At 42.2% G+C, this 10,586-nt stretch overlaps 2 non-coding genes across 2 annotated transcripts; both read right to left on the reverse strand.

Annotated features, from left to right (window-relative positions):
• Nucleotides 1–8,792: 8,792 nt before the first annotated feature.
• Trnat-ugu (transfer RNA threonine (anticodon UGU)) lies at nucleotides 8,793–8,867 on the reverse strand. The gene has a single exon. It is a non-coding gene; the product is annotated as a tRNA-Thr (tRNA).
• A 370-nt stretch (nucleotides 8,868–9,237) lies between these two features.
• Nucleotides 9,238–9,312, reverse strand: Trnat-ugu (transfer RNA threonine (anticodon UGU)). Its single transcript has one exon. It is a non-coding gene; the product is annotated as a tRNA-Thr (tRNA).
• Nucleotides 9,313–10,586: the final 1,274 nt, after the last annotated feature.

Consider the following 10,586-nt stretch of genomic DNA (forward strand, 5'->3'; position numbering starts at 1 on the left):
AGTCGTACTTGCACGATAATTCGGTCACGTAGCTCGTAATCTTCATCAGGTGCGATCTGAGACTGCTCCTCGAGTGGACCTGATCCAGTATTTATGCCTATGGCCTTCCCCCTCCACCAATGGCTGCAGGCGCGACCGAAATATCGTGCAAGTACGACGCTGATATCCGGCAGAACACCCGACAACCCAAGATGTCATTAGATCGCCGGGAAAGCCTGAAGAGTTACAACTTCAACGTTAATTATCCGCCAATGAATGCACAAATGTAAAACCAGTAATAAATTCAGTCAGCCTCAGGATCGCTGTAAAAGAAAAATATTTCGTAATTCACTGCTAATTTTACCTGCTCCCGATTTACGGGTTCGGTTAATTTTATAGCGGAACAATTTTTTAAATGTGCCGCCGCTGCAAAACGTTCGGTCGCGGCATGCTGAAAATTCTTTAAAGAAATATTATAGATGACATGGGCAAGCTAATTTACATTAGTAATACACAATTTTGATAACTTATAATGTATTTAGACCATAACAATAATTAAAATTACACACCTTTATAATTTCTCCTCTAATGGCGGCTAAAGATAGATACAGACAAAAGAAGTCTACTCATTCATATAATGCCACGTCAGAAGTTCCTCTCTCTCTCAGCTCTCGAGGAAGACGACAAAGAATGCACATTATGTATTCCTATTTATACTATTGCTGATTGTGAATGTCTCTTTGTAATCTTACAACATTATTTTCCTCTGTGGCTATATTTTACATTTTTTTCATCGCCGATATTAACATATTTCGTAATTACATTATGAGTATAGAAATATTACAATCATAAATAAATCGAGAATATTATTACAGAAAGTATTACAATAATAACCAACGTCCTTTATACAAAATTAAATAATATTTTTTGTTAAACAATTACAGTATATACGAATTGCTTCATAGCGGCATATATAGTACAATTAAATTTTAGCTTATTAATAGTGTGTAATAGTGTGTGTGCTGCCAGGGAACGTTACATTGCCCCTTGGCAGCATTTGGCAAAGAGTTTCTATACTTTGACACAATGGTGCCAGTAACGTTCTTTACAATTCTGTTTTTTTTTTATGGAATGGCTCTTTTAATTAGTCACAGGGTTATATATGTTCATGGCTCCCCCATTTGGGCGAAGGCAGACAGGAAACCTGGGAAAAACTGTGCTGGAGCCCAGCCATCCCAGTTGGTTCATGATTAATCTTGTCTCTTTGACCGTAATTGTTTTGAAATGATTTAGCAGTTTGTCATCAACGGTTACACAACATCACAGTCACATCGAGTTCAACGAAAGTTTTTGTGTGAGTTTAACAACTCGTAATTATCATTTTCCGATATACTGCAAGGTCACTTGTCCTAGGATATATCACTTAGTTTTTTAAAATCATTTAGTACAACGTCACTTTCATAATGTTCTCACTACCTACGTGTTACAAATCCATCTCCTACCCTTGTTAGTATTCATTTTCTCTCGTCAATTTACGGGTATACATAATAAGTGTTCAATGTTTGTCAAAAACCGAGTTCATTGACATGTTATGCAATTTATGTAAATATTTTGGAATATGTCAATAATGCTGTAGTTGGTGAGCGGTGCGGAGTGATTGTTGAGCGGCGCTCGGCGCGGCGCGTCTGCTCCGTGTAGGTCACCGCCCCCGGTGTTGACAGCTACGCCGCGGAGAGGCGTGTGGCTCTCTGGTCTGCTACGGGTTGCTGCGGCCGCTGCATGGCTGAAGTAGCCGGATGCGCGTTGTATATCAGCTCGCCCGTGTGAAATCTTCTTGCAGTGCTCCAGCAAACATGCAACAAGTTCACGAACAGTGTACTATCCTTATGGACATTTTTCCTACTGTGGGAAAGAACGCACACAGTTATTGACAGTTATTATTCAGTAGGCCTTCACTAGTCTGGTTTGCACAATGTTTCGTTGTCACAGTAACGCGTTTTATGGGCACACAATATTTTTTAACCATGACATGACTTGTCATTAGTCACACACTAAGAACAAAATGTATCTCTGTAGTCAATGCGCTTTCCAGGCGTCCCTTGTCACACAAAGAATATTTTTTTGTACACACGCACAGTACAAGTTATAATTTGACACTAGCTTGGTCCACCGTCTATTATCGGCTCACTGTTCGTGTCGTGTTAGTTCCTTGTCCACTTGCACACACGGCGATGATACAGTTTCTTATTGCTTGTTCAAAGCAACCTCGTGACGTATTGCTGCAGTTTTAACAGTCACTGTCTGTCTCTGCCACGCAATACTCCACTTTTGTTTAAGTTATTTCAGTTACAATGTCCGTTGTGCAATTTTTTGTAACAGCACATTCGTAACTTCTTTGTTCGCTCTTTACCAAGGTGTGTGATAATTGCGTACATGGTAACAAATATTAAAATTTCGTATTAGTTTGCCCAAAAATCATCTATATTTATGTTCGAATAGAATTTATTTGTGCATTCCAACCGGATTCAGGCATATTGTTCAATAACTCCTTTGAAATTATGTCTCACTTTACTTACAAGGTTCTACGTAACTACAGTGTAAGACTGTAGGCTAAAATTGACTTGGACTGTATCAGGCTAGCTCTTTTTACTGATTCGATCTGCACATGCTTCAATTGAAGCTTCTTTGTGCGTAACTTTGCATTACTTAAATTTGCAATAAGTTTGCCTCCCATGGTGCCCTCGGGTCACTACTGGGTGCATTACTCTCTTTGATAATACTGGTTTGAAAATAAAGTTCTCAGGGTCTCATATTATTAATATTATTCCGGGTTCGGACCTGTCAATCTGACAGCTAGACACACACACACACACACACACACACACACACACATATATATATATATATATATATATATATATATATATATATATATATATATATATATATATATAAAAGACTGTACCAAGAAAGATTTCAAGTTTGACACACATATAGAACATTATGCAGTACACAAACTAATCACTACTAAAATGTTCTTCCAGGCTGATCTCTGTCACAGTTTAACACTACAAATAATTGCACTAATCAGGTTATCTGTGCAGACATTTAGAGCATGTTTAAGCTAACACTAATTAAAAGGAAGACATAACACAAATAATCGTAAACAAAAGAGAAAGTCAATCATATTCTTATAACTAAATACTTATACATTAGTACATTATCTCTACAGATCACACATCATTAATGTTCATTCATTTCCAAAAGAATGGTGTACCTTTTTACACATAACACATAGGACTATTAGTCATTTACTGTAGGAATATTTTCACATCCTTACGCGGATACAGTCCCCGTACTCTCCTGATTGTTGATCTACTAAGAGATAGCTACACTCATGTGGCACACTTACTATTCTAAAAGGTCCATTGTACACCAATTGCCACTTGCTATTTTGTTTCAAGGATGCCGAGGACTTAGGATGATTGCGTAAGAGCACCAAGTCCCCAACACTAAGTTTTTGATTATTCGTCACATGTCGAGTATATTTTTCTTTCCTTTTCTGAGCGCACCTGGTATAGTTGCACCCTGCTTTCCTTATCCTCTCTTCCTTAGGCTCAGGAATGACTGGGACCTTAGGCAAAGGTGCCAGCCACTCATTCAGTACTCTATTATTATTCATTATAATCTCGGGTGGTGGATACCCCGTAGAGGCATGCGGGGTTGCGTTGTGAATTTCCAAAAATTTAGGTATCAGATCTGGCCATCTTGTGTGCTTATATGCGATGTATAACCTGAAAAATTTATTTAACTCTCCAAATGTTCTTTCTACTAAACTTGCTTGTGGATGAAAACGGGATATTAGTATGTGCTTTATACCTTAGTCATGTAAATAGTTCTTCCAGGTATGAACTGTAAAATAGGAAGCATTATCTGATATTATCGCTTCAGGCTTACCCACCTGTGTAAAATATTCTTTCCCTAACCATTTCACTATTCCATGAGCGGTGGCTGATTTAAGGCAGTATATTTTTAAGTATTTAGAGAAAAGGTCATATACCGCTAAAATGTACTTTAATCTACCCCTGGCTCGAGGGTAGGGTCCTGCCATGTCTATAGATACTAACTGAAGTGGCCGCTGAGGCACTATAGGATACAGTTCAAACCTTGTGGATTTATTTTGAAACTTAGCTTTTTGGCACAAAGTTCTGATAATGGTGCGAGTCTGCTGGGTTTTTCCCTTGAAGTAACAGTATCTGGATAAAATGCTTATTGTTTTGCCTATCCCAGCGTGGCCCCATGCTCAGTGCGTGTGCCACACTACAGTTGGGATAGCCTGTTGCGGTATACACACGACTCCATGGTCATTTGACACACCTGTTTTATGATACAGAATATTATCTACTATTTTGAAGTTCTGCACACTTTTAAGATTGGTACCTTCTTTTAATTTTGCTAATGACATCTCGCCAAATCGGATCAGTTTCCTGCAATGTAGACATATTCTTACATATATGTAAAAAGTCCCTCCTATGTACTTTATCTTGTACTAAGAGTATTCTATATCCCTCCGATTGTTCCAAAATCTTTGACACTGAGGATAGCCCTAGTGGGAGCCTCTACAAGGCGTCAGCTACAACATTATCTTGTCCTTTTATGTACGTAACCTTAATTTTATATTCCCGCAATGGTAACCTCCATTTTAGCAAGCGGGTATGGTATAATTTGCAAGACATTAAATAGCTCAGAGCCTGGTGGTCACTGAATACTTTGATTTCTTTGCCATGGATGTAATAGTTGAATTTCTTTACCGCCCAAACCACTGCAAGAGCCTCTAACTCGGTAGCAGAATATGCTCTCTCACAGCTATTTAGTGTGTGGCTGCCAAAACCGATTACATTGATTGTTGTGGGGTCGTTGCTCCTGGCCCATGAACACGAATCTGTCACTATGCAAAAATCTTTTCTCATGTCTGGGTGTCACAGTAGGTTTGCATTCACCAAGGCGTTTTTGATAGCGTCATATGCGCGTTGATATTCTTCTGTCCACACCCAGTGCGCATTTTTACGCAACAGGCTCAATATCGACTCGTTATGCGTTAATTGGTTTGGAACAAACTGTCTAAAAAAGGATGCAATACCTATAAACGCTTTGAGTTGTCTCTTAGTTCTCGGCTTAGAAACCCATGAATTGCGTCAAGTTTTTTCTGTCAGGTTTGATGCCTTGTGGTGTTATTATGTGACCTAGAAATTTAATCTGATTACGTCCAAATTTGGATTTCTCAAGATTCGCTGTTACTCCCGCTTGCTTAAACCTTTCTAAGACTCTGCCCAGTAGTTCTACGTGCTCCTCCCAGGTGGCAGTAGCAATCACCAGATCGTCTACATACACTGTTACCCTTTGCAGCAAATCCGAACCCAAAACCGCGTAGAGGGCTGTTATGAAAACTCCTGCACTTACATTTAGGCCAAAAGGTAGTACCCTAAATTGGTAGCTGCTTCCCTCAAATATAAATGCAGTATATTTCCTCGATTCGGGTGTGAGCAGGATTTGCCAGAATGAACTTTTCATATCAACAGATGTCAAATATTGAACTCCATGGAATTTTTGAATTTGCTCATCTAAGTTTACCGGATGAGTCCGGACAGGTACAATAATTTCGTTTATGTCTCTTGCATCTAATACTAACCGCACCTGTCCGTCTGCTTTTGCCACCGCCACCAAAGGACTACTATAAGGGGACAAAGACGCTACTATTATTCCCCACTCGATCAGCTTTCTAATTTCTTTAGCTAATATTTCCTTCTTGGACCAAGGAATCGAGTATGAGGCTCGACAGTAGGTTTTGTGAGGCTTCGCCTCGATATTGTATTGATATCCCTTAACAATTCCTGATCGTTCTGAAAATACATCTGCATAGTTAGATAATAACTGTACCAAATCCTGCTGTTGCATTGAGTTCAAATTTTCGGACTGTGATACTTTGTTCACAAGTGCGTCCACATTTGCTTTTAATTGATCACCTTGTACGTCTGGATAATAGAGATTTTGTCCTAGAGAATGATTGTCTAAATGTAGTATCCACTGATTCCTACATTTTATGTTAATAGCATTACAATTAGGCACAGGTACCTCTTCAGATCTGAGCATGGACAATTCTATCCTCCTACCCATGTTCATCAAACGTAATTTTCCCCGAGAAAGGTCGATTACTGCGTCCCTTTCTCTCAAGATATCTACCACCAAAATGCAGGCTGCCTTTAAACCCTTTACTACCAGGAATGAGCACGCTATGGCTTCTCCCCTTATATACATCTCTACCCGCACTTGGAGTTTAATTATTTGTCGCTGTGCACTGATGGCTCCAGTGACTTTGCAATTGTTCACAGGAAAAGTCAGCATACGCTTTTCTTTCCCCAGTACTCGGAATGGATCCATACTCATGACACTGACAGTAGCACCCGTATCTACAATTGCTTGCACATCAATATTGTTTATTTTGATCTCTATCATTGCTTGTACTTTGTCTTTGTGCTCCTTTATGCACGTGGGTGGTTCAGTTATTAATTCATGTCCCATCTGTACCCCGTCATTATACCTGAGGATACAGATTTCCGATGTTTTGTTCTGTGTCGGGCTGCTCTCACTCCATACCTCAGCCGACGATGGAGAGCGTATCTCGGCTGAATCTAGTTTGTTGGATGGATGATGGTGGATGGCTGCTCTGTGTCGCTGACCTCCACTATGTGTAAGTTGTGTTGCGTCGGCCGCCACGGTTGCGCAATTGGCGCATTTTGTGGTGGCGGTCGTTTATTGTCATATCTTTCACTGTTTTGCGGTCCGGACTGGGCCTGTGGTTCTGTGGCCAAGTTCGGTTTGCATCGTTATAGGTATTGGTGTTCCACGGCCCCCTGGCATTTTTCCATCTACTATTGCTTGGTGGGCCTGTTTCATATCGGTCATTGAACCTCCTTTTCCGGTCATTGTTCACCGGAGGACTATTGCCGTTCCGGTCTCTACCTCTATTCCCGTTTTGTACATAATCTTGTCTCCTATTGTTACCTCCGCCGTTTCCATTATTTGGTGGAGGTGTGTTATTTCGACCATTTCTGTAACCATATACAGGGTGTTTCAAAAATGGCCGGTATATTTGAAACGGCAATAAAAACTAAACGAGCAGCGATAGAAATACACCGTTTGTTGCAATATGCTTGGGACAACAGTACATTTTCAGGCGGACAAACTTTCGAAATTACAGTAGTTACAATTTTCAACAACAGATGGCGCTGCAAGTGATGTGAAAGATATAGAAGACAACGCAGTCTGTGGGTGCGCCATTCTGTACGTCGTCTTTCTGCTGTAAGCGTGTGCTGTTCACAACGTGCAAGTGTGCTGTAGACAACATGGTTTATTCCTTAGAACAGAGGATTTTTCTGGTGTTGGAATTCCACCGTCTAGAACACAGCGTTGTTGCAACAAGACGAAGTTTTCAACGGAGGTATAATGTAACCAAAGGACCGAAAAGCGATACAATAAAGGATCTGTTTGAAAAATTTCAACGGACTGGGAACGTGACGGATGAACGTGCTGGAAAGGTAGGGCGACCGCGTACGGCAACCGCAGAGGGCAACGCGCAGGTAGTGCAGCAGGTGATCCAACAGCGGACTCGGGTTTCCGTTCGCCGTGTTGCAGCTGCGGTCCAAATGAAGCCAACGTCCACGTATCGTCTCATGCGCCGGAGTTTACACCTCTATCCATACAAAATTCAAACGCGGCAACCCCTCAGCGCCGCTACCATTGCTGCACGAGAGACATTCGCTAACCATATAGTGCACAGGATTGATGACGGCGATATGCATGTGGGAAGCATTTGGTTTACTGACGAAGCTTGTTTTTACCTGGACGGCTTCGTCAATAAACAGAACTGGCGCATATGGGGAACCGAAAAGCCCCATGTTGCAGTCCCATCGTCCCTGCATCCTCAAAAAGTACTGGTCTGGGCCGCCATTTCTTCCAAAGGAATCATTGGCCCATTTTTCAGATCCGAAACGATTACTGCATCACGCTATCTGGACATTCTTCGTGAATTTGTGGCGGTACAAACTGCCTTAGACGACACTGCGAACACCTCGTGGTTTATGCAAGATGGTGCCCGGCCACATCGCACGGCCGACGTCTTTAATTTCGTGAATGAATATTTCGATGATCGTGTGATTGCTTTGGGCTATCCGAAACATACAGGAGGCGGCGTGGATTGGCCTCCCTATTCGCCAGACATGAACCCCTGTGACTTCTTTCTGTGGGGACACTTGAAAGACCAGGTGTACCGCCAGAATCCAGAAACAATTGAATAGCTGAAGCAGTACATCTCATCTGCATGTGAAGCCATTCCGCCAGACACGTTGTCAAAGGTTTCGGGTAATTTCATTCAGAGACTACGCCATATTATTGCTACGCATGGTGGATATGTGGAAAATATCGTACTATAGAGTTTCCCAGACCGCAGCGCCATCTGTTGTTGAAAATTGTAACTACTGTAATTTCGAAAGTTTGTCTGCCTGAAAATGTACTGTTGTCCCAAGCATACTGCAACAAACGGTGTATTTCTATCGCTGTTCGTTTAGTTTTTATTGCCGTTTCAAATATACCGGTCATTTTTGAAACACCCTGTATATGACGGTAGTATCTGTTCCCGAAAGAACAGTTACCGTGGATGACCCTGCAGCTTTGCTCGAAATGAAATGATAATTAAATAGACACCCTAGCTGCAAGCAGGCGTTGATACACTTCATTGGGGACATGTTGAAAATGTGTGCCCCGACCGGGACTCGAACCCGGGATCTCCTGCTTACATGGCAGACGCTCTATCCATCTGAGCCACCGCGGGCACAGAGGATAGTGCGTCTGCAGGGACTTATCCCTTGCACGCTCCCCGTGAGATCCACATTCCCAACATGTCCACAACTCTACATTCGTAGTGCGCCTAATAGATGTTTGCCCATCATACTCATTACTCGTGGCAGATTAATCTACCAAGTCCCGTACGAGTTCGGGCATAGCGTGTGCGTTCGCACAAGAAGGTCAAAGGCCGGGAACCCATATTTTTTTAACTATATATATGACGGTAGTATCTGTTCCCGAAAGAACAGTTACCGTGGATGACCATGCAGCTTTGCTCGAAATGAAATGATAATTAAATAGACACCCTAGCTGCAAGCAGGCGTTGATACACTTCATTGGGGACATGTTGAAAATGTGTGCCCCGACCGGGACTCGAACCCGGGATCTCCTGCTTACATGGCAGACGCTCTATCCATCTGAGCCACCGCGGGCACAGAGGATAGTGCGTCTGCAGGGACTTATCCCTTGCACGCTCCCCGTGAGATCCACATTCCCAACATGTCCACAACACTACATTCGTAGTGCGCCTAATAGATGTTTGCCCATCATACTCATTACTCGTGGCAGATTAATCTACCAAGTCCCGTACGAGTTCGGGCATAGCGTGTGCGTTCGCACAAGAAGGTCAAAGGCCGGGAACCCATATTTTTTAACATGTTTCTAAATCCCTTGATAAATACTACAGGGTGAACAGATTTCTTCTCCGTTGTAAAGATCTGGAACTGTCGGTTTTTAATCAGGTTTTCTTCAATCACTATTTTGGAGTGACATTTGTTTGTTTCGCTAACATCGGTTGCCTGTTCTGTCTCACAGTCGCAATTTTTCACTGCTGTATTTACATTCCTATCATCGTTGGACCTGGCTGGCGTGACACACGCCTGTGCGTCGCCGTGCAACAAGCTGTTTTCCAGCTCAGCAAGACGACGGATGACATTCCGGTGCCACCGCGGAATGTCAGTGTGCACCGCCCTTTTTAGGTCCTGCACTTCCGCACTCGAGCCAAAGTCTTTGGCCTCAATCGCGGCGTGCACCTTCTCGTCTATTGTTTGATTAAGGTCGGTGTCTTTTGCCTCTAACTAGTTCGTAAATTCCTTTTCAATTTTGTTTGCCTGTTCGGATATTTTCTGCTCTATTGCTTGACTTGTGTCAATTTCTAATTTTTCCATCCTGTTAGCCAGTACACTGATTTCATCTACGGTACCGGCGTTAGCCACCTGGATATTATCTACTCTTTCACTCAGTTCTTGCACCGCTTTTGGTATGGTTTCATAGTTTTGTCTCAAACTAACAATCTCACTTTGCATAGCTTCCAAAGATTGCATTAACTGCAAGTCTCTCTCATGCTGGCATCGATCACGCTCTGCTTGTTTATCATCACGTTCAGTTTCTCGTTCTGCATGCATAGCATCACGTTCTCTATCGCGTTCTGCTTGCATGCGCTCGAACATAACTGTTAATGATTGCACTTCTGACACCTCACCACTCTCTGGTCCGTGTCTAGTGCGCGTGGGTGGCACAGTATTTCTACTTTCAGCTGAATCACTGGCTGGCAGTGGCAACATTTCTTGCCCTCCTGCCCCCAGATTCTCACATTGTACTTCCTGAACTACGCCACTAACATTACATTGTGCCCCACTTTCTAACTCGGTATCACTGCTTGCTAACTGTTGTTCATTGTCCATGTTTATATTTTTCTGACTACGCAA

Source organism: Schistocerca nitens, chromosome 5, assembly GCF_023898315.1.
Source record: "Schistocerca nitens isolate TAMUIC-IGC-003100 chromosome 5, iqSchNite1.1, whole genome shotgun sequence".
NCBI classification, from domain to species: domain Eukaryota; kingdom Metazoa; phylum Arthropoda; class Insecta; order Orthoptera; family Acrididae; genus Schistocerca; species Schistocerca nitens.